Raw genomic sequence first — 23,293 nt, 5'->3', positions numbered from 1 at the left:
TGCAGTTCTCTCCCTTCCTTCCTGGGAGTCCTTGGTGGCTGAGCTAGCTTGTTGGCCCTTAATCAAGTTCTTGTATCAGCTTGTGGTGGAGACCATGCTTTCAGTAGTAACAGGTATTTAAAGTCTGTGAACATTGTCTGTGGTGGAAATCTCTGAGTCACTTCATGCCCTCACTGCTAGCCTGCTATAGTCTTTTTTACTGGTTATAATTGAGAGACCAGTCCATGCTGACCAAGGTGGGCCTACAGAGACTTGCCTTAGGCTGCATGCTCAGCAAACCCCAGTGCAGGACGATCTGCCCATCTGACACTGTCTGAGCTCCTCAACACCAGGCTCAGCTGCTAATGACCGACAAACTCAGATGGGGCTGCTTGCTGTCATAGCTTTGAGCAGGAGAGTGTAATTCACCACTTAAATACCCAGAAAAACGCAGAGATAAATTTAAATGGCAGTCTTAGCCTCTGCACTTAATTGAGTGAATGATTGAATTCAAATGACTGCTACATTGTTGAGGTCAGGCCCACTGAGTCACATCTTTGCTTGTGAAATGGTAGGCATTTTGCCTATGAAGCTTTTTTTTTTTTTTTTTTTTTTTTTTTTTGGCTGCTACTCAGTGTGGGAAAAGGTGAACTCTCTCAGCTTTGTTGGAACTTAAAAATAGGAGAAGAGATTAGATTCTCATTTGACTGTTTTATTTTCTTAAGTACATCTGTAACCTTAAGTTCTAGAAATCTTACAACTTTAAAATTTATTTATTTACTTACTTGTTTGTTTGTTTTTTAAGACAGGGTCTCTTTGTAACAACTCTGGCTGTCCTGAAACTCACTCTGTAGACCAAGGCTCAGGGATCCATCCGCCTGCTTCTACCTCAGAGCGCTGGCATTAATGATGTGTGCCCTACTGCTTGGCTTAGCATTTATAATTTTAGGAGTGTATGAGAGGCCCGCTGTTCCCTAAGGTTAACTATTCTTGCTACTATCACTTTCTCTGCTCAGAGACCTGGAGGAGATAGCCAAGATTGTACTCTTTGTAAAAATAATATTTCTTTCTTGAATTGTGTGTACATTCTTTTCTAAATATTAAGCATGTCTAGCAAATGTGTTTACCATTGAAACTGGAAAAAGAGACTTTGATATAGGATAGCTGGCTTTTTTTTTCCCCCTGCTCTCTTGTAAATGAATTACTGCAGTTTAAATTTTTGCTGCAAGCCTTTTCCCATACTTAAGTGACTCTTCAGTCACCACTTAAGAGTGCACATCAGCATTCCCAGGACACTAAGCACACCCAGTGTAGCTGGCACAATAACACACTCTCTTGTGGCTTTTAAGGTTAAAAACTGGATCCATTCTGGTTACCTCGAAGTCCTATGATGGAAATCTAGTACTGTCTGTCTGTCTGTTCCTGTCAACGTTTATACTAATAGCTCCTGCTGATGATCGTAGCTCATTGATCTGAAGCCTAACAGATTGCAGTATGATGGGGCCCAGTGTTTGCCTGCTGCTGTCTAGTGACACCCATCCCAGCCTTTCAGTACTTTTAAGCCTAACCTTTGAAGTATGTTTCTACATGTTAATTTGCACATTTAATTTGACCAAACCAGAACTAAAGCAAAATTTGTTTCTTGAGAAACTGCATAGCTTTAATTCAGACCTCAGAGAATTGTTAATGAACTTGTGAAGTATAAGCAAACACATTTCACTGACAAAACAACAAAATTAAAATTCAGCAGTATTTATGTTAGGTTTTTCAAGATGGGTTTCTCTGTGTAGCCCTGGCTGTCCTGCAACTCACTCTGGAGACCAGGCTGGCTTCACACTCATAGAGATCCGCCTGCCTCTGTCTCCCAAGTGCTGGGATTAAAGGCTTACAGCACCATTACCTGGCTAATTTAGCAGTATTTTCAAAGTCAGTCATTGTGTTGGAGAGATACTCAAACTGTCATTATTGACCTAAGGATTGGCATGTACTTTAAAGACCCTCAACTTTTCCTTTTTTTATTCATTGTTCTGTCGTGCGCTGTCGTGTGCGTGTGTGTACATACTTATGCTATTCTCTTAAAAGCTTTTAGCTGAGTATGGAACATAATTGAATAAACAAATCAAGCAAACTGTTTAAAGCATCCATGTTCTCTATAGCTGTGTATAGTGATACACACATGTAGTCCCAGCACTCAGGAAAGCGAGGCAGGGGTATCTGCAAATTTAAGGCCTTCCCAGGTGACTTAACAAGCCTCTTATCTCAAAAAACAAAACAAAATTTATGTGAATTTCTTGAAGCCATCCAGATGATGTGGTTGCTTTTTCTTATAGTTTAGTATATTTTAAAAGCTGTTACTTCCTTAGTAATATCTCTTATTTACGCCTGCTAAAGCTATAGCAACTGAATTCAGTTATTATTACTTAGGTTTTTATTTGTTGAGGATGGGTGGGTAAAGGGAGGGATCCTCCAAATATAGAGAGCCTAAATGTCAACAGTCTTTTTTTGCAGGTAGCAAAATGTAGTATAACCTGCTCTTTGAAGAAAACCAAATATAGGTGATGAAGAACACCCCCGAGTGCTCAGGGTCTGGGTGAGAGTATGTGTATGGGCTGGGCTGACCTCAGGGAGCTAGCTACCTGTTTCTGTTCCCTCCTAGACACACAGCACAACACTTGTGGATCAGCCTCTTAACTGAGCCTCTCAGTAAAATTGTCTCAGTGTAGTGTTTGTTTTCTTAGAAGCAGTTTTGTTGTACTTGTGTATGACTCCCTCTGTTGCTGAGATCCAACCCCAGGGCTTCACGCGGATAAGCAAGTATCCACGAGTTAGCTGTCTACTGATCCTGTCAGTGAGTTACTGCTGTTTCAAGTAGGTAATATTTCAGTTTTGTTTTTGTTGTTTTTTTCGAGACAGGGTTTCACTGTGTAACCCTGGCTGTCCTGGAATCTCTGTAAACCAGGCTGGCCTAAAACTCAGAGATCTGCCTGCCTCTGCCTCCCAAGTGCTGGGGTACTAAAGGTGTGCACCACTGCTGCCCAGCTTAATTTGTTATTGTTAAATTTAATAAATATGCATAGACTAAGAATCAAGCCATGTTGGGGCTAGAGGAATGACTCAGTGATTAGAACAGTTGTTCTTGCTGAGGACTCTGGTTTCAATCTGAGCACTGTGTGGTGGCTTTTACAACCATGCATAGTTTCAGGGAATCCAGCCCCCTTTTATTAACTCTTCAGGCACCAGATGCACCTGTTGTGCATATATACATACAGCAAAATACTCATACACATAAAAGAAAATAAATCTAAAAAGAAAAAAATGTAAAGTAACCTAGCAATATTGAAATGCTTATTCCTGTTCCTCCCTTTCCTGGGTTCACTTACTTTGTAGAGACAATGGGAAGTGGTGGGGAGGATAGTATTGCTAAACTATGTTATATAAGTCAGCAAAATCCAGAAAAGGTGTGATTATAGGTGTGCTATGCCATTCCTGTTCATGTTTTAACTTCAGTCAGTTAATGTGTATGGATGTTTTGTTTATGTACACGTTTGTGCAGCAGTTGTAATTCCTACAGAGGCCAGAAGAGGGCGCCAGATCCCTGGAACTGTAGTTACACATGGTTGTGAGCTGCCATGTGCGGGCTGTGTATTGAACCCTGTCCTTGGGAAGAACAACCAGTGCTTGTATCCTGAGGCATCTTTCCAGCTCCTTTTGTTAATTTGAAAACTATTTCTTTTCTTTTTTCTTTTCTGCTTATTTCAGTATTATTAAAGGACATGCTTATGTTTTTATTTCTACTTACATACTTATTTTCTATTATTGTTGAGTTCATTCAATGAGAGCTCTGGTTTTTCCCCCCTCTTTCTTCCCAGTGTGGTTATATGAGCACTTTCTGGTTAATCAGTATTGAATATTCATGTTCTTAGGAGGTTTACATACTGCTGTAATGGAAGCACACACTGCACTTTGGTTTAATTTTGTTTCTTCAAGGCTAGGTAGATGGCTCATTAGTTAAGAGTAGTAGCCACTCTTCCAGAGGACCTGGGTTCAATTACCAGCATTCATGTGGTGGCTCAAGAAATCTCTAACTCTAGTTTCAGTGGACCTGATGCCCTCTCTTGGCTTCTGCAGGTAACAGGCATGCATGTGGTGTATAGATATACATGCAGGCAAAACACCTATGCATAGAGTTTGTTTATCACCCCAGCATATACTGTGGAGTTATTCTTGTTTCTTTGTCTAGTTTTGTCTGCCGATGTCTTTAAGTAAGCCTTGTATTTTCGACACAACTCTAGAAAATGTCCTTCAGCGTGGACATTTTAGATGCTCTAGATCACTCTGGGGTTTCTGCCTAGAAACCCGTGCTGTGCTGTAGCGTTGGGCCCTAACTCCTCACTGTGAGGGGACTCTTCTGTCTGTGTCATTTTGCACATCCCTGTAGGAGTCATATTTTGTTTGATTTTTCTCGTTTGTGAAGTATCTTCTCCAGAAGTGAACATGAAAAGTAGATTTTTTAGGTCATGTATGATTGAGATGTCTTTATTTTCCAGTTTTAAAATTTTTCATTTTTTGTATGCTAATTTAAAATCATATTTATGTACAGAAAACTCAGCCATGTACATTTAACATAGTTTGGTGGCTTCTTTTCCAGCTTGGCCTGCGAGCCACAGATTTCAGATGCAGGAGGCTGTCTCCCCAGTGATAACTGTACTGTTGTGATTGGTCCTGGTAACTTGTACCTTTTAGCCTTGGAGACAGTGTCTTCCCTGAGCCTTCTTTATTTTTGACATCTTGCTTGGCTGCAGGAGAGAGAGGTGTGTTTATTTTGCAGGGGACAGGATTTCCTTTCTTGTCCTTGGAAATACAGCCTTGGTTAGCCTTGAACTTGTTACATAGACTAGGCTGGCCTTGAATTCACAGAGGGGTCCATTTGTCTCAAAGATGTATTTATTTTATGCTTATATTTGAGTCAATTTGCCTGGCTGTAGTATTAATCCAGGGGTATTGTTCAATGTCTTCCAGTTTCAAGAAGACATAGCACTGTGAACACTGAACTATAAGCTGGTAGGAGCCTGTTAGGAGTCAAGTGTTGTCTTTGGTCAGGTAGTCAGCTCAGAGGACATGGGGCACGGTTACCTTGCAGACCTCTCAGCACACCGGTTAGTGATTGTCTTTGATGTTTGCACTGTGGTCTGCTTGCTCTGAAGATTGTAGGGAGTGAGCAGTGTGAAATGCTATAAACAACAACTGGAAACCAGCTTGAGTCTCCCTTTGTGTGAAACTGAATGTCCTGTGATTTAATAAAGTTAAACTCAGAATGGGTGCTAAGCATTTGTCCCCATGAGTCTCACCTCTCAAGTTCTCCAGAGGAGCCGGCAAGGACTGTCCTGTATTGCTTTTGCCAAGCATCCTTATCTTGATTTGAACTTCTTTTATGTAAGATTCATGCATCCTAGCATGGTTTGAATTAGGTTACTCAGACATTCTCTGTAGGGAAGTCATTATTTTTTTATGCATAAAATTACTAACTTAGGAATGCTTCCTATGATGTTAAACCCTGTAAATAGTATCTGTTTAATTTTTTGAAACATTTATTAAGTATTTTCCCCCCAAAAGATGAATATGATTTTATTTTTGGAAGAGTTCAGGTTATTAGAGCTACAGTACTAGAAAAACCGTAAATTAGAATAACAATGAAAGGCCAAGCAGTGTTTCAAGTTTGTATATGTTACTTTAGTTTTATAGATATCTAGTTAATATTTTAAGTTCTTGACATAGTGATTCTGGTTGGGGTTTTATATTGTCTTAAGCTTACTTCCAATAAACTCAGCTGGATCTCTCCACTGAGACACTTGAGGGTCTCCATTCTAAACATCTCAGCAAAGTGCTGTGTGCTTTCATGTGTGCCCCCAATCTCTGCTCTCAGCTGAATTTTGTCTTTACAGTTTCTTGATTGAGTTTCATTCATTATACGTTGAGACCCTCAGTGAGTTTTAGAGTGAACTTTTTCTTTAGATTTCACGGAATGGGCTGACAGGAAGTCTGTTGAAGCTGCTTAAGGACTTTTTTTGCCCCCCTGTCTGAGAGATGCACACTTTTGAAATCTGTGCTTCCGGCCTCACCTTTGGTCATGTTTACTTCTCCTTTTTTGTAAATAAGGTGATAATAAGCCTTGGGTGTGTTTTAACCCCCCCAATATGTTTTAGTAATGTTGATACTTTTAAAAATTTCTCAAGGTAATACTTTTAAATAATAAGGAATTGTTTCAAAAAACAGAGAAAGGCTGTTGTCTAGATTGCAGTAATGTTTATCTAATTTAAAATTTATTTGCAAGTTTTGTTTGCTAAATGCAGATTTCAATATTAAAAAATGGCATTAAAGCACATTAACTTCCTTGTTGTGGCAGGTATGTTCATGGTTCTCTGTAATTATTACCAATGTAGGTGGTTTAGTGCATTGTGTTTCTGTTATTAAGCTCCTCTAAACCTACCAAGGAGCCTGTGTGAACAAATCATTTTGTGCTGGCTGTATGAAGTGGTCTGATAAATGAATGCATAGGCCACCAGGAAGCTTCTTTGGGAGTTAATGCTGGTTGGTGTCTGACCTTTGTTTTTAATGCTTTGGAGCAATGGCATAGGTGAGAGTTACTATCAGAATAGAGTAGTGTTAAGCATCCAAAAGTGCCGAAAGCTAAAGAAGCATTTTATATTTAATATATTATGTATTTTTTCTTTTCTTTTTTTCTTTTTCTGAAAATGTCTCATGTATTTCTAGGCTAACATGGAGAACCTATGTAGAACAAAAAGCCTGTTAATTTTACATGTACTTTAGGATAATTTTCTTTACTTTTGTTTTGTTTTGAAACAAGGTCTTACTGTGTTGTTTTGGCTTCCCTGGAACTCTCTATTGTAACCCAGTCTGGCTTTGTGCTCAAGAGATCCACCTGCTTGTGCCTCATAAATGCTGGGAATAAAGGTGTGCACTACCGTGTCAAACCAAGGACTTTGCTTTAAAAAGGAAGAATGTGGTATAATTACTTAGAGATGGGGTGTAAGAACTCTGGAGGAGGAGTCATCCAAAGACACCCTAGAAGGGTAAGAGAGTGAGGGTGTCTACAGCTGGCAGGTGTGTGCCAAAGTTCTTTCTTGGCTCTGATGATCAGGGCAGAATAGCAGGCCCCACTGTAGGAATACAGTTGCACCCCAAACAAGACTTCTCATGAAGATTTGTTGTAACAGTATTTATAACAGGAAAAAACAAACCAAACAACCCTGTACCCGTAGCCTCAGGGAGAAATTTCTTAAGTACTGTTCTCCCACACTGTAGAATACTGTGCAGCTGGGGTCAGGGATGGGACTAGAGAAGCAAGTTGCTGTGAACAGTAGGTTTTCATTTCTTTGAAGTAAAAATCAGCAGAATGAACCATCAAACAAATAAGCATGCATGGTGTTAGGCATGTGTGCAAATTTGCATACAGAAGAAAACCTGGAGAGACTTCAAGCCATTGAATAGAGCTATTTGGATTTTTTATAGGAAATAGAACATTTTAATTAAAAAAATCTAAAGGTGCTTCAAAACGAAATACAGTTTTGTGTTTTCTTTTCTGCGGAAAACTGTTAGGATTATACTACCTGGTGACATTTTAATGGGTTGGAAAGGAGAAAGATGATTTACATGAACTTACATAAGACCACATAGTAGAACAACAGTAAGTTTATTTCATCAAATGTATACAACTTTTCTAGGTTAATAAAAGACTTGATGGGACAAGAACACTTGCTGCTCTTTTAGAAGACCAGGTTGACTCTCAGTACCTTGACTTCTGTTCCTCTGGATTCAGGCTGTCCAGTCTCCTGAGGGCCTGGTGTTGTGGAATTGGTTTCAGAACAGGGGCACTCAGCTTGATGGACTGACTGGTTGTCTCAGGTTAGCGGAGGAGAGCTCCAGGACATAGAGTCGTGGTACACTCTAAAGTTCCCAGTTCTGAGCTGGTCCTTAAATAGTTTGCTAAATCTTGCTATTCACACTTTGTCACACTCCACACATTGTCACTCTTATCTACAATGGCCAGGTAGTGAGCCTGTACTCTTTCTTTTTAATCTTTCTTCAGCCAGGCCTTTGCCTGCCTGATTACAAGGCTCCTTACATCTTCCTTCCCTCCTTCCTTCCTTCCTTCCTTCCTTCCTTCCTTCCTTCCTTCCTTCCTTCCTTCCCTCCCTCCCTCCCTCCCCTCCCTCCTCCCTCCCTCCCTCCCTCCTCCTCCTCCCCCTCCCTCCCTCCTTCCCCCTCTCTTTTCCCTGCCTTCTTTCTCTTTTTCTTGTTTAGTTTTTGAGATACGGTTTCTTTATGTAGCCCTGGCTGTCCTGGAATTTGCTATATACATCAGGTTGTCCTGTAACTCATAGAGATCTGCCTCCCTTTGTCTCTTGAGTGCCGAAATTAGAGGTCTATGCACCTACCTGGCAGTTTAAGTCTATATTCTACATACTAATATAAAACACAAATCCCTTACTTGTACTTAAAAAAAAAACCAAAAACAAAAAACCTGATGGATTGCTCTGTGCCAAGTTTAGTCTTGAACTTGTGGTCCTCTTGCCCTTACCTTCCAAGTGCTGGGATAACAGACTTAGACTACCATGATTGCTGTTGTTGTTGTTGTTGTTATTATTATTATTATTATTATTATTATTAAAGGAATTACTGTTTAAAGTGTCATGTTAGAGGACTGGAGAGATGGCTCAGAGGTTAAGAACACTTGCTGCTCTTCCAGAGGTCCTGAGTTCAATTCTCAGCAACCACATGATGGCTTGTAACCATCCGTAATGAGATCTGGTGCCCTCTTCTGGCCTGCAGGGACACATGCAGACAGAACACTGTATACATAATAAATAAATCTTTAAAAAAAAAAGTGTCATGTTAAAAAGTAGAACCTTTGCCAGGTGGTGGTGGCACATGCCTTTAATCCCAGCACTCAGGAAGCAGAGACAGGCAGATCTGTGAGTTTGAGGCCCCCCTGGTCTACAGGACAGTCAGGAACACTCAGATAAACCCTGTCTCCAAAAAACAAGCAAGCAAGCAAACAAACAAAAGAATCCTGTCTAAAAAACTACAACAAATAAACCAAAAATGTATGCGTTCCTTCCTCCTTCCATGGTTTCCCATCTTTGTAGGTGCAGCCAAGACTCTGCTTTGCAGTGGCAGAGGCAGAGCAGGTGTTTGAGGGTGAGGGTCTTCAGGGATGTGGGCCTTATTTAGCTGTTGATGGAGTGTTTTCCATGTTTACCCTGTAGGCAGTCCCTGGTCATTGCTTTAGTGTTGGTTTAGTAGACTTCCAATTTAATTACAACTCAGGGTAAAGTCAGATGTCAGCCCACTTGTCTACATGCAGAGGCCTGTAGAATATGGAGTGCTTGTCTCTTTCTCTTGACTTGTCAGGGTTGTTTTGATGAGTGAAGGGTATTAGGAAACCAGGAGCTGGATTTTATGTGGAATGGAGCTTAGGGCAAAAGGAAGTGATACCTGGCGCTGCCAGGAAGAGATCCCATAGGACCCAGATTCTGCCATGTGCCCTGCTTCATCCACTCCATGAAATTGGTCTTTTTCATGTGCAAAATACATGAAAAATGTGTACTTTGTTATAGTACCTTTTATTTCTCTCTGAAGATCTCTTAATTATAAACACATACCAATAAGGTTTAAGGCAAAGTCTTTGCTTTGAAGCATGTGAATGTAGGTTTGGAATGCTCTGTGACCACTACTGGAGTTTTTACTTGGAAGAGTCCTTGGACAGGTTTCCATGCCAGGGAAAATAGAGGCTTTTTGTTTGTTTTTATAATTCATTTTATGTGCATTGGTGTTTTGTCTGCATGTATGTGTGGGGTTGTCAGATCTTGGAGTTACAGACAGTTGTGATCTGTCATGTGGGTGCTGGCACTTGAACCCAGGTCCTCTGTAAAGAGCAGCCAGTGCTCTTAACCACTGAGCCTGAGCCATCTCTCCAGTTATATTTGTTTTAAAGAGAAAAAGAGAGGAAATTAAGTTTATTGCACTCCTCTTTCTTTGAGCAGAATGTGCAAAACTTTTTTCATATTCAGAGAACATGCTTTCAAAATTTTCTATTCTGTTTACATTGCTTTGCTCGGTGTGGAAGCCTGTTTCCTAAATGTCAGAAGTAGGACGAGTTGGGCTTAAATTAAGAGTGCTGGCTTCTGGACCACTTGCCTTATTTATTATTATAATTTATTTTATTTAACAACCTAGGAAGTTCGCAGCCATCAGCAGTTCCAGTGCAATTTCAGGTGCAATTGGGAATTCAGGAATCTCGGTGGAGCTGTTAGTGTAGTGGACCTTGTAGGTGAAATACAGGCACACTTTCGATAGCATGTGCGAAGGGATCTCTCTAAAATTGATCTCGTTGGTTTCATTCTGGACCACTCGTCTTTGAGATGGTTTGGAATTCACTATGTAGATCAGATTTCCTGCCTCCCTCTGTCTCCCCAGTGCTGGGGTTATGTGCACCATCACATCCAGTTCCTCATTAACTCTTAACTGTAGCTTGCAAATAGGGCACTAGATGGGTCTCAGAGCTTGTCTAAATCATCTTAGGAACAATATTCGAATGTTTATAACATAGAAAGAAAAACCTTGCCTTTTGCTGGTCTTCTCCTTCTCCTCATTTTACTCTGGCCTAGCGGCGGTGGTGGCACATGCCTTTACTCCCAGCACTTGGGGGCAGAGGCAGGGGGATCTCTGTGAGTCTGTCAGAAAAGCAATGTTTGCCCTTTATCTTCCGTGGTACTAAGCACACAGACATCTTTGTGAATATTGGATTTATGGGCAGTGACTCTGTTTTCTTATTTTGTATGTCTCTGTAAATTTCTTGGCATAGAGAAGCTTAATCTTAGTGGTATGTCTGTGGGGGGGTCTGTGAGTTGGTGGGGGGGTCTGTGTGTAGGTCTGTGAGTTGGTGGGGTTCTGTGTGTGTGTTTATGGGGGGGTCTGTGTGTGTGTGGGTCTGTGAGTGGGTGGGAGGGTCTGAGGAAGAAATTTAAGCGAAGTAGAAACAGGAAGGGCCCCTTTTTTCCCCTTCCTCCTCCAGCGGCAAGATGTGATCCCAGCAAGGAGGGACACCAATAAGGCGTCCGATAAGATAAGTCTTATAAAATATATAGGTTTATGATAGTTAAGACTGAGCTAACAGATGAGAAGTCCTAGTCATTGGCCAAGCAGCTTTGAACCTAATACAAGTTTCTGCGTATTCATTTGGGCCTAACTCGGGCAGGCGGCTGGCGTAAAGCTCACACGTGGTGGTGGGGCTCAGGCTGCATTTGGCAGAAAGATTTATCGTAACGGGGGTTTGTGTGTGGGTGGGGGGGTCTGTGAGTGGGTGGAGGTGGTCTGAGGAAGAAATCCTCCATAGGCTTTGCTCTGTGTCTGGATGTAGCTGGCTAGAGAATTTAAGTGTCTAGGTACAGGAGTAGCTTTTGTGTGCAGGCGTTGGGATTGATTGATCTCTAATGTGCATGGAGGAATCTCAGAGCCACTTAGTTATGAAGCAGATCTGCAGCCTCAGGATGGTCTCCGTGAGGAATGGTGTTCAGGAGAGCTTGTGGCAGAGGCACATTCACACTGTAGACCGCCTCCAGTTTGTATTGATGAGGACACTGCCAGATGGCTGTCCCATTGTGCTCTATCAGCCCTCAGAAGTCTTTTCAGTTCCTGTAGGGTTTTTTCCTAGAATTTTTTTTTTTAACAATTTACCTATTTTTATTTTACGTGCGTTGATGTTTTTCCTGCATGCATGTCTGTAGGAAGGTGTCGGATTCCCTGGAATGGGAATTATAGACAGTTGTGAGCTGTAATGTGAGTGCTGGGAATTGAACCCAGGTCCTCTGGTAAAGCAGTCAATGTTCTCAACCACTTAGCCATATCTCCAGCCCCCTAGGCCAGAAGGTTTCAGATCCCTTGGGACTGGAGTTACAGTTATGAGCTGTCATGTGGGTGTTGAGAATCAAACCTGAGTCTTTTGCAGGATGTGTCAGGTCTCTTAACTGCTGAGCCATTTCTTCAGCTCCAAAGATGATCATTAAGTATACGTCAGCTTAATTGTTTGTTCCAACAAGACAGGGTTCACCATTACCTTTTCTTTTGTTTAGACATCTTGGGGCGGGGGACCAAAACACTTTAATCGTGTCTAAATTTCTCTGCCTAAGAAGATACCCGGGAAATCATAAAATTTACTCTGCCTTCCGAAGTCTAATGAACATGTATAAAACTGAGAGAACTTGCCTGCAGGTGAAAGGCACACCACCAGTGAAGGCATTAGAAATGATTGTTTGAATGGTGAGCCTGCAACTTGGGCCAGTACCAAGTTTAGAACTTTAAATCCATACTCTCTCAGGAGTTCTTAAAAATTCCTAGAATGTAGTTCGATTTAATTTCAATAAAATTTAGTAAGTTGATATATTTTGACCATACCCCATTGGGAGGTGGGGAAGAAACTAACTTTAAATTATTAGTAGATATTTGTCTTCAGATAAGCTTACAATTGAGTTAGTGATGAATCTGGAAGCTAACTTTTTATGTTTGTTTTATGTTTGCTTAAAGCCACATGACAAAGAATGCTCTTTTTGTTGACCTTAGGTGAATTTCAGTCAAGCCCAACTTGTGTAACTACATCTTGTGTAACAGATGGGTCTTCATTTTCTTCTGGAGGTCGTTGGGAGAGATTTAATCAAGTCACCTAGAGAAATTCTTAAATTATAAGGGAAATTGGGGTCAAAACTCGCCCCTCTGACAGGGTTTCTCTCTAACAGTTTTGTATACCAGGCTGACCTCGAACTCACTGAGAGCCTCCTGCTTCTGCCTCCCGAGGCCTGGGATTAAAGGTGTGCGCCACCACTGCCCTGCCCAGAAATGTTTTACACCACACAGCGATGCTCTCCTATGGTCTTTGAAATCGAGTCTTGGGCGGTCTGTGGTCCTTGGTTGTGTCTTGTGCGTTTGATAGACATCAGAGGTGGTTTAGCATTAGTATTCCTGGATGAAGCAGAGGCAGCTCTAGGATGTGTGAACTGCTGATCACAGTCAGGGATGCGCTGCCTCTTTAATATCTTGCTTGCAGATGCATTTTCTAGCTGACCACGCTATTAAGAGCTGCCATCAATCACGCAGCCTCGCAGTTCCGGCTGTTGGGAACGCTGGGAGGATTGGGGGATGAGGGTTGTCGGGCAAAGAGGAAACTACAGTTGTGGCGGGCATTGTGTGTGTTAGCCCCTTGGTGGCGGCCTGGGCGCGCGCTGAGCCGGTGTAGTAGTTCCAGGCCGGGTTTTGCTGGCCGCCGCCGCTCGCAGACTGCTCTTTCTCTTTAGTCTGGGTCACAGGCACGTGGCAGTGCTGGCCGGGCCGCCGGGGCTAAAGGAGTTCGAGCGAGCGCTGTGGCCCTGGGCCCAGCGCATCCCCAGCCCAGGGCTGGCTGCTTCAGCCGGGACCCACCCACCCGGCCGGCGCCCGGCCTCCTTTTGTTTGGAGGTGCAATTCACCGCCCAGCCCTGCCCGCCTCCCCGACTCCGCCACTCCGCCCGCCCAGCCCCAGCCCTGGCCCTGGCCCTGGAGTTTGTGGGACCCTGCGCCCCAGGAGGAGGGCTGGCCCTCGGTGCAGGCAAGTGGCCAGCGGCCTTGTGCTGTAAGGGGAACGCGGGTCTCTGGCTGGAAGTTGGACAAGTGGTGTGTGGGCTTCCTGAGATAGGTGTGTGACCTGGTGAGTGTAGGAATGGGGTGTTGGTATTTGAAGTGTCCCATTACATTTCAGTTGGATTGTTTCTTAATGTTACGATAGTTAGCAGAGCTGGGCATTTCAACTAAACAGAATAAGAAACTTGTTTGGGGCAGAGAAAGGACAGTTTATAAATAATTTGTTGGGTATGTTTGTTGTTTCCTTCTGAAGGTAAAGTCTGGTTAAAGATGAGTAACATAAAATGCAAAGGTGATCTGAAACTTTACTGCTTACTGGGGAGTAAATTTAAGTTGAAAATAAAATGAATTCAATGGACTTGGTAATAAAAAGAATGCTGATCACTTTTGATTTGACTCTTGGCCAAAATAGCTGAAATACAGGGTTAGTCTTGACAACGATTACATTAGCTTAAATTCTGTGTGAGCATGTGGGTGCTTGTGGGATTCCAACTTGCAGGAGAGAGAGGGAGAGAGAGAGAGAGAGAGAGAGAGAGAGAGAGAGAGAGAGAGAGAGAGAGAGTGTTTTCTCACCACCTTTTCCTTGTTTACTAAGATATCCTCTGCTCCTCTGAGACCTGCTTAACCACTTTGGGGGGGGGGGTGGCTGGCTGTAATAGGCTACTTTGTCTTACTCTCAGCCTTTAGGAGTTCCTGGCACACATGTGGCACTGACTCCTTAGGGGCATTGTTTGGCTGAAGGCCTTTCAGCCATATGGCCAATCTAAGAAATAGTTTGTGAATGAGCATGGGGTAAATGAGATTACATTTTCCCTTTGAAATTGTGCTCCTGTATGCTTCCAAGATAGAGATATTTGAGGAAAAGCTGTGAACAGAGCTGACAAAGACCTTCAACTCTGCCCAAGTGTGGTTCTGAGTTCTTGTTCCTTCTCAGGGAACTTCACATTTAAAGTAGACATGATTTAAAACCTTCCTCACACATGGGAACAATATCCTATCCATTCTGTGGGCAATTATTTCCAGAAGCACAGCTAGCTCTCCCTTTTAAGTGTTTGTAGACTCAGGCCGGAAAAGACGGTTGTCTTTCTGGATGTTTACATTGCCTGGGAAAGTAACAGGAGGCAGGTGTGCAGATAGATGCCTGACAGACTCCACAGTAGTGCAGGACTTACTTAGGACTGCGTTTGTTTTTGCCAACTCTGTAATTTAGTAGTGTTGAAACTATTCTGTAAAGATCTCTGGGGCCAGTAGATGATGCTTTCAGCCCACAGCCTCTGAGTGCTCATTGTGCTCTGGCAGGCACTTGTGCTTGGCAGGCTGCTCTTGAAATGTTATTTGATCTCCTTGCATGATAAAATTGACTAAGATTACACTTTTCCCTCCCCTTGGCTTTTGAAAGTGATGCATCAATGAGACCCGTTCAATAACATATTTAAAGACTTAACCCACGTCCATTCACCCTAAGGTTTCCAGAAAAAGGCTTTTTAGATTTTTTCCTTGTTCTGTGGTTTTGCATTTATGAATTGAGGCGAGAGCTGATGTAATGTGGTTCTTCCTTTGTGTACTGTTTTTATAGTCCGCAGGACATGCTTCATTCTACATGGCTGTGATAATTTGTGAAAAGCTTTCGCGCGTGCGTGTGTGTGTGTGTGTGTGTGTGTACACACATTTAGGCACAGTTAGCAATGTACTGATTGATTTACTTTCTACATTGTAGGGTAGGGCAAGGAAGAGTGCCGATGAACCATGACAACTTGCCAGTAGGATTTTCCGAATTGCCTGTGTGATATGCAGACCAGCTTTTCATTTTAATTAGTATGACTGTGTACAGCTGGTAGGGCAGACAGCACTGGCTGTTCCTGTAGCATAGTTTTACCTTATATTGGAGGTTTTGTGAATTTGCCTGGCTGTTTCTTAATCCCTTGTCCATTGCCAAGGTAGTGATTGATGTTCATCAAATGATACAACAAAAGAAGCTGTTGTTTATTCGTGTAATAGTTTACTTGTGATCAAATTAGTTTTGGTTTTGAGGAAACTGGTACACCATGTAATATTAATATGTGTTATTTACCATGGTTTCCCAAGGTCAGAGAGTTTTTGCTTGCTATTGTGTAGTCCAAGAAGGCAGTAGAAACAGGATTTTATAATAGGAAGACACTATATTGTTTAAAAAGGGAGGGAGGAAGAGAGTCTTTGTTCCCTGTTCTAGGGTTAGTTTGTAGAACTCAAACAAATGTCAGTATCACTGGCATTGACTAGGGCATTTCCTCTTTGTCTCTTTATCTCCTTTCACACTGTCCCAAAGCACTGAGAAGAGACTTGGACCACTGCTTTGGCCTGGGCAGGATAATTGATAGACAGGTTTAAAACGTTCCTGTTGTGGGCCATGCACTCACTTCTTAAATTTAAACATGTGTTACTCACCGGTGCCAAGTTACTGGAAAGTATTTACCCAAGATTGAAGATTAAATAGACATAAATCTTTGACCATAGGCCCCCGATGAAGTCAGGCTCTGAAGGCTGCTGAACAGATTGTAATTAGACTGGTCCCTGCTCTTTGCTCTTGGTGATAAGAGAGGACTGTGCAGCACTGTTATCACTGACATGGGCTTCTGAGACTGTGCAGGGAGCGTGGCCGCAGAGACAAACCCGATAGGCATGTGTTCATAGAGTGTGGTCTTCTTACTGGTGGAGTGGTGTTGGGACTGCTGTGGTCAGGCAGAAAAGATTAGCTCAGATAGACATTCTTTTTAAGTGATCAGAGAAGCAAATTCTTGGGGTGAGGAAATACAGTGTACTTTCTAGAAAATCTTATAATCTATCTGGTTAAGGAAAATGGAAAGATTTATGTTGTAGCAAGACTCCGCTGTATAAGCCAGGTGTTGGTGGCACATACCTTTAATCCCAGCACTCGGGAGGCAGAGGCAGGCGGATCTCTGAGTTTGAGGCCAGCCTGGTCTACAAAGCGAGTGCCAAGATAGGCTCCAAAGCTACATAGAGAAACCCTGTCTCGAAAAACCAAAAAAAAAAAGGAAGAAGAAGAAGACGATGACGACTCGGCTCTATGCAGATGGAAATGGAAGTAGAGGCGTGTCCTAGGTCCAGGCCGAACAGAGTATCTCACAAGTCTTGTGTTAGCTGCTTGTTATTCCTGACACAAGGTCCTTGATTCTAAACACTGAGGCGAGCCTTAGGCTTGCACTGTTTGTCCTTACAGTGCAGTGTCTATGACAAGGTGACAGATACATGTTTGCAGTGAAGAGCAAATGACTTAACAATCATCAGGAAATCCAACAGACTCTTACCCAGTTCCAGTGTGGGAAAACAATGAGTCTACCTAATGGGCGTGTATCTGGTCTCTGTCTACCTTTGTTGCTGTGGATACCACAGATTGAATCATTTGTTTACTTTTTTTTTAGGATTTGATATGTGTAGGTGTTTGTCCACATGTATCTGTACACTGTATGTGTGTCTGGTGCCTACAAAGGCCAGAAGAGGACATTGGATGATCCTGGAGTTAAAGATCGGGACCACTTTGTGGGTGTTGGGAATCGGACCAGGTCTTCTGGAATAGCAGCCAGTGCTCTTAATCAATGATCCTTCCCTCTTACTCCCTCCCTCCCTCCCTCTCTATCCATCCATTTATCTATTTGTTTATTTGGGTGGTTTTTTTTTTTTTTTTGAGACAGGGTTTCTCTGTGTAGACCTAGCTGTACTGGAACTCCATCTGTAGACTAGCCTGATCTCAACTCAGAGATCTGCCTGCCTCTGCCTCTAGAGTTGTGGGATTGAAGGTGTGCGTCACCACCTAGCTCCAATTTATTTCTTAAGTAATTATTACTAGTTTTGAGCCAGAGACTCATGAAGTGCAGGCCGAATCAAAATTCCTCATCTTCTTGCCTCCACCTCTAAGGACTGGCATTACAGGTGGGTGCACAGTGCCTGGCTTACACTGGGTAATTTAGAACCATGAGAAGTTTATTTGGCTCATGATCCTGGAAATGACCTAGTGTTGTAGCTGAAGGCCAAAGGGCTGGAAAGCAAAGGTGAGTGAGCAGGAGTGGGTGACGACACTAGCCTGTTTCACATCAGTCCACTCATGCATAACTGCCTTCCTTTCTACCAGACCCTTCCGGCACTGGAGCATTGGGGAATAAGGTTCTAATATAGGACCACATCCAAACTGTGAATCAGATTCAAACTACAGCACTATGGAAGTGCTCAGGGTAAACCTGGCACTTGTTGCCTCGTGCAGTGAGGACTAAATATGTACTGGCAGTAACACTAGTACCTGTTTTCACCACTTAAACTACAGCAGGAGAAGAAGAAGAAGAAAAAGAAAAAGAGCATAGTAACTCATGAAATAAGATGAGAAAACCTGGCTGGTGATGGTGGCTTACACTGGTAATTTCAGTATTTGGGAGAGAGAGGGAGGAGACTTCTGAGCCGTTTGAGGCCAGCCTGTGCTACATAGTGATTTCCAGGCTAGAATTACAGAGTTGAGACTCTGTTTCAACAAAACAAGTCAGTGAGCAAATAATAACAGCAAAACAAAGTTAACCCATGGACATGCCATTTTGTTTTGCTTTGAAATATTACACAAGCAAAACATTATGTAAGTGATCTGCTATTCCTTGTGTGATAAAAAGTTTCTCATGTCAGTGGGAAGATTTATTAGCCGCCATTAGCACACTTTAACTCATTTCTCGAATAAAGAGGAAGAGAGTATTTGAGAAGAAAAAAATGAAAACAACCACCCAAAAAGACATTTACTAAATGTAGTCTTGGTCAGTTTTAAGCATCTAGTATTGGAAAGAGAAAGTTTGTCTATGCAAGGAAGTATGTAGCTATTTAAAGTCCTTATAAGTGTCCATGTCTCATTGGGGTAAGTGCTTGCTGCATAAGCATGAAGACCTGAGTTCAAGCCTCAGCACCCACATAAAAGGTGAGTGCTGTAACCCTGGCGCTGGGAAGCCAGATGCAGGAAGAACAAGCTAGGGGCCTGCCCAGTCTAGCTAAAATCACTGAGAATTACAACTTCATTGAAAGAGATTCTGACTCAGAAGGTGGAGGGTGATAGAGAAAAACATCCCAACCTCAACTTCTGGCCCCCATGGTGCATATGGTGCCCTTCTCTATTGTAGTATAAGAGCTGGGGATCTGTGTTTGAATACATACATACATACATGCATACATGCATACATACAGGGAGGGAGGGGAGGGGAGGGAAGGGAAGGGAAGGGAAGGGAAGGGAAGGGAAGGGAAGGGAAGGGAAGGGGAGAAAATGAAGAGAAAGTTTTTTCCTATGTGCATAAGCAGTATCTCTTTAACTTCATGCAGTATGATCCCAGCAACCCAGTAGTGTTTACTCAGCATAGATAAAGAGGCCAGAAATCAGTACAGCAGAAGTGGTTGTTGCCTTTCTCTGGACAATAGGGTTGTGTATAATTCCATTTCCTTAATGTTCTTTGTTCCCATGAATTATTTATAGTCTTTGTAGGTATAAGATGGATCTAGTCAAACCCAGGAAGATGAGGCATTGAGAGGTTGAATAATTTGGTTAGGATTCCAAGCTCAATCCTTATCTTCTGTCCTCCCTTTAAAAATTACATTTTTTTTATTAACCCATCAGTTGTAGTTAGCATGTGTTTGTATGTGCATGTGTCAACACATAAGGAGGTCAGAGGACAACTAGGGGACCATGCAGGTCCTGGGGATTGAACTGAGATTGTCGGGCATGGTTGCAAGCATTCTTAGCTGCTGAGCTATCTCTCTGGCTCCCCGATCTTGAAAACTTGACTATTTCTCTGGTCAGTCCATTGTGTTTGTGCCTCAGAGAGTGTGATCAGTCGTTTCTCCAGTCTTGTGCTGAAGTACACTTTGATTGCAGCATTTTTGTTGTTGTACAAATGCAAAGAGGACTTGTAGATACAGTTCATTAACTATTCCTTTTTTGTTCTCTTTGTGCACAGGTATGAAATTGTTGGTTCCTAATGTTGTTTCATTGAAAGTTCTATTGATGAGACAATTAGGCAAATTAGGTGTCCTTGAAAGGTACCTTAGGTTGGAGAAAAATCAGGTAACATTTGCATAAAATATTGAAAACATTCCTTCAGGTAGATTTTTACAATTCCACAGCCTTAAATTTTTTTTTTAATTGGTGTGTGTGTGTGTGTGTGTGTGTGTTGCACATGTCATGGGGCATGTATGGAGGTCAAAGGACAACTTTCAGAGTTGCTCTCTACAGTGTGTGGATTTGGGAGGGGAACTCAGGGCATCAGGCATAGTGGTAAGGTGCCTTCATCTGCTGAGCCACCTTGCTGACCCATGTCTCCATTCTTTTTAAGTTGATGCCTGTAGTTGATAAAGGAGATCTAGTGAGTGATGTGTAGGTTTGACATCAGAGCAGGAACAAAAGAATGACAGCAAGAGAGACTGCAGCTTAATACTGCCGACTGGTTAGTGCATTGGAAGGTTGTGTAGAGGTGTTATAGGTCAGCAGTGTTTGGGTTTGGTGGGTAAAATGAGGCAGTCATTGATTGTAAGTTGTGTGTGGACATTTTGAAGAATGTGGGTATGTTTAGGAAATCTTTATATGAAAGCAAAGTGTTCTTGCCATTAATACTTGAACTAATTGCTCAGTCCTCATGTCCTGCTTTTCCAAAGTCAGTGAGCTCCTGAGCCCTGGTTTTTAAAGGGGACAGTTTATGTGTGGCTGCTGAGCATCAGAAGAGCTAAATAGAGCATACACTCCCTGTGCATTTGAGATGTTGCTCAAGTCAGAAGCTCCCAGGTGCTGTATGCTGCTCTGTTCACAGCTGCTTTACCTTGAGTCCACCAGATTATCTACTAAGAATTTACAAATAGATGGGTGGAAACAGGCCTCTGCTGGATCCTCAGCAGCAGTAGTGAATTGTGTGCCTTTGAATACAATGATAATTGAAGCTATGCCTTCTAGCATGGCCTTCAGGGTTCCTCAGACTCATTTGTTCTTTGCATAAGGACCAGAAGGAGTTAGGTTCTTTGTATCTGAACTTTCAGGTCCAAGATTGGAGAATTTTTTTTTTTTTTTCATTTTCATTTTATGTGTATAGGCGCTTTGCCTCCGTGCATGTCTGTGTACCACATGTGTGCCTAGTGCCTGAGGAAGCCAGGAACTTCAGCTCCCATGGAACAATAGTCAGAGCTGATTGCTGCCATATGTGCACGGAGAATTAAACCTGGGTCCCCTGCAAGAGTACTTGTAACTGCTGAGTTGTCTGTCCATTTGATGGGTCAGGTTCTTCAAAGGTGGTGTAACTGGTTACTCATTAGTCTCATCATTCTAAACACTGAACATATTAATATAGAATTGCCGTGTCATGCTTGTGTAGTATGTGGTGAACTTTCTGTAACTGGGTTTTGGTAATACCAGTCAGCCAAGAAAGACAGAAAATTTAATTTTTGGTTTAGTTTGTTTTCCTGTTGCTGTGATAAAATACTTGACCAAAACAACTTAAGGGAGAGAGGATTTATTTAGGTCCAGAGTTGAGGTTAGAGTCTATCATGGTGGGAAGTCACAGCAGCAGAAACTTGAGGGAGCTGGTCTTATTGTTACCTCAGTAACAATAAGCAGAGGAAGACCAAGGCAAAGCAGTTGCTCAGCTCCCTTTCTCCGGTTACACAGTCCTGGATCTCAAGCAAGGAATGGTGCCACTCACTCAGTGTAGGGTCTTCACCGTTATCACTGCAGTCAGATGCTCTCCACAGGCGTGCTCAGGTGATCACTGCAGTCAGATGCTCCCCACAGACATGCTCAGGGAGCTACCTCCCAGGTGGTTCTGATTCTCAAGTTAACACTATTACAGTGTCCAAATCTATTCTTCAAAATGGGTGCCTTTTTCTTATTATGAAGACTACAGAAGTATTTTTTTGGAGTGGCTCAAATTACTAAATCTTTTATTATACATATTAATATTTGTTTTGTGAAAAGAAGAGTTAGGGCCAGGTGTGCTGGTGTACTTCTAGTACTTGGGAGGCAGAGTTCTCTGTGGTTTAAGGCCAGCCTGGTGTGCATAGTGAGTTCCAGGTCAGCCAGGACTAGTAATAAATCAATGGAAGAAAAATGAAAGAATAGACCTAGTTTGATCTCAAAATGGTAGTAGCAAACCTTTATTGATCTGAGGGGTTTGGTGAACTCATTTTTCGTTACACAGGAGCTTATATTAATTGTAAGTTCTTGGCCAGTAGCTCAGGCATATTGCTAACTAGCTCTTATATTTTAAGTTAACCTATATACCTTATTTATGCTCTGCAATGTGTTGGTACCTTTATTAATGGCATGTTCATCTTCTGCTCCCTCTATATCTGCTAACGACTGCTGACTTTGCCCTCCTCATCATTCTCAGTTTGGCTTTCCCACCTAACTTCTTGTCTGGCTACTTGCCTGTCAGCTTTTTTATTAACCAATGAGAGTAAATATTCACAGTGTACAGAAGGATTATTTCACAGTATTTCCTCCTTTTTGTCTAATTAAAAAAGGCAAGTTTTTAACCTTAATATAGTAAAGCTATATATAACAAAAACAGTTATCAAGTAAACATTATAGTTACAATGTCTAGTCCATTTGTGTTTGGCAAAATTAGAGAAAATATTTAGTTATCTTGGTGAGTCTAAAGTTTTATATCTAATTTACCCTTTTACTATAACTAAGAAAAATTATGATTATAAATATCTAATGTTCAGTTCCATCACACAACCCAGACGGGTTAATGACAGGGACGTCTTGCTGTCTGGACAGTCACCCAAAGTTCTTCTGTAACACCAAGGACAGTTTATGTTGGAGAGTATGTGGAGAAAGGGGAACACTCCTCCACTGCTGGTGGGAGTGCATGCTCATACTTTGAAAATCAGTATGGCAGTTCCTCAGGAAAATGGGAATCAGTCTACCCCAAGATCCAGCAATTCCTCTCTTGGGCATAGACCCCCAAAGGTGCACATTCATACAACAAGGACATATGTTCAACGATGTTCATCGCAGCATTATTTGTAATAGCCAGAACCTGGAAGCAACCTAGATGTCCCTCAACTGAAGAATGGATGGAGAAAATGTGGTATATTTATACAGTGTAGCACTACTCAGCAGGAAAAACAAAACAAAACAAAAAAACAACAACAATGGAATCTTGAAATTCGTAGGCAAATTGATGCAACTAGAAGAGACCATCCTGAGTGAGGTAACCCAGTCATAAAAAGACAAACATGGTATATACTCACTCATATATGGATTTTAGACATAGAGCAAAGGACTATCAGCCTATAATCTACACCACCCGAGAAGCTAGGAAACAAGGAGGACCCTAAGAGAGGCATTACATGGTCCCCTGGAGAAGGGGAAAAGGACAAGATCTCCAGAGCAAATTGAGAGCATGGGGGGAGGGGAAAGGGAGTTAGGAAGGAGAAAGGGAGAAGAGGAGGGGAGAGGAGGACAGGAGGGAGCAGGAAGATTGAGTCATGGGAAGAATAGAGGAGAGCAAGAAAAGAGATACATTAATAAAGGGAGCCATTATAGGTTCAAAGAGAAATCTGGCACTAGGGAAATGTCCAGAGATCTACAAGGTTGACCCCAAATAACAATCTAAGCAGT

At 42.2% G+C, this 23,293-nt stretch overlaps 1 protein-coding gene across 7 annotated transcripts in view; it reads left to right on the top strand.

The window, feature by feature from the left end:
• The window catches only part of Rere (arginine-glutamic acid dipeptide repeats), a 329,883-nt gene that overhangs the window by 64,095 nt on the left and 242,495 nt on the right, over positions 1-23,293 (top strand). Inside the window, exon 1 of one of the 7 annotated variants that reach the window (XM_035439390.1) lies at positions 13,386-13,735. The exons of the other annotated variants lie outside the window; for them this stretch is intronic. The gene's annotated coding sequence lies outside the window, so the exon portion shown is untranslated. Of the gene's footprint in view, positions 1-13,385; positions 13,736-23,293 lie in introns of those variants that run through there. 7 annotated transcript variants of the gene reach the window in all.

The sequence above is a fragment of the Cricetulus griseus genome, chromosome 2, assembly GCF_003668045.3.
Source record: "Cricetulus griseus strain 17A/GY chromosome 2, alternate assembly CriGri-PICRH-1.0, whole genome shotgun sequence".
In the NCBI taxonomy this organism is placed as follows: domain Eukaryota; kingdom Metazoa; phylum Chordata; class Mammalia; order Rodentia; family Cricetidae; genus Cricetulus; species Cricetulus griseus.
The sequence above is the reverse complement of the archived record's forward strand: the minus strand, read 5'-3'. Positions and strand labels throughout refer to the sequence as shown.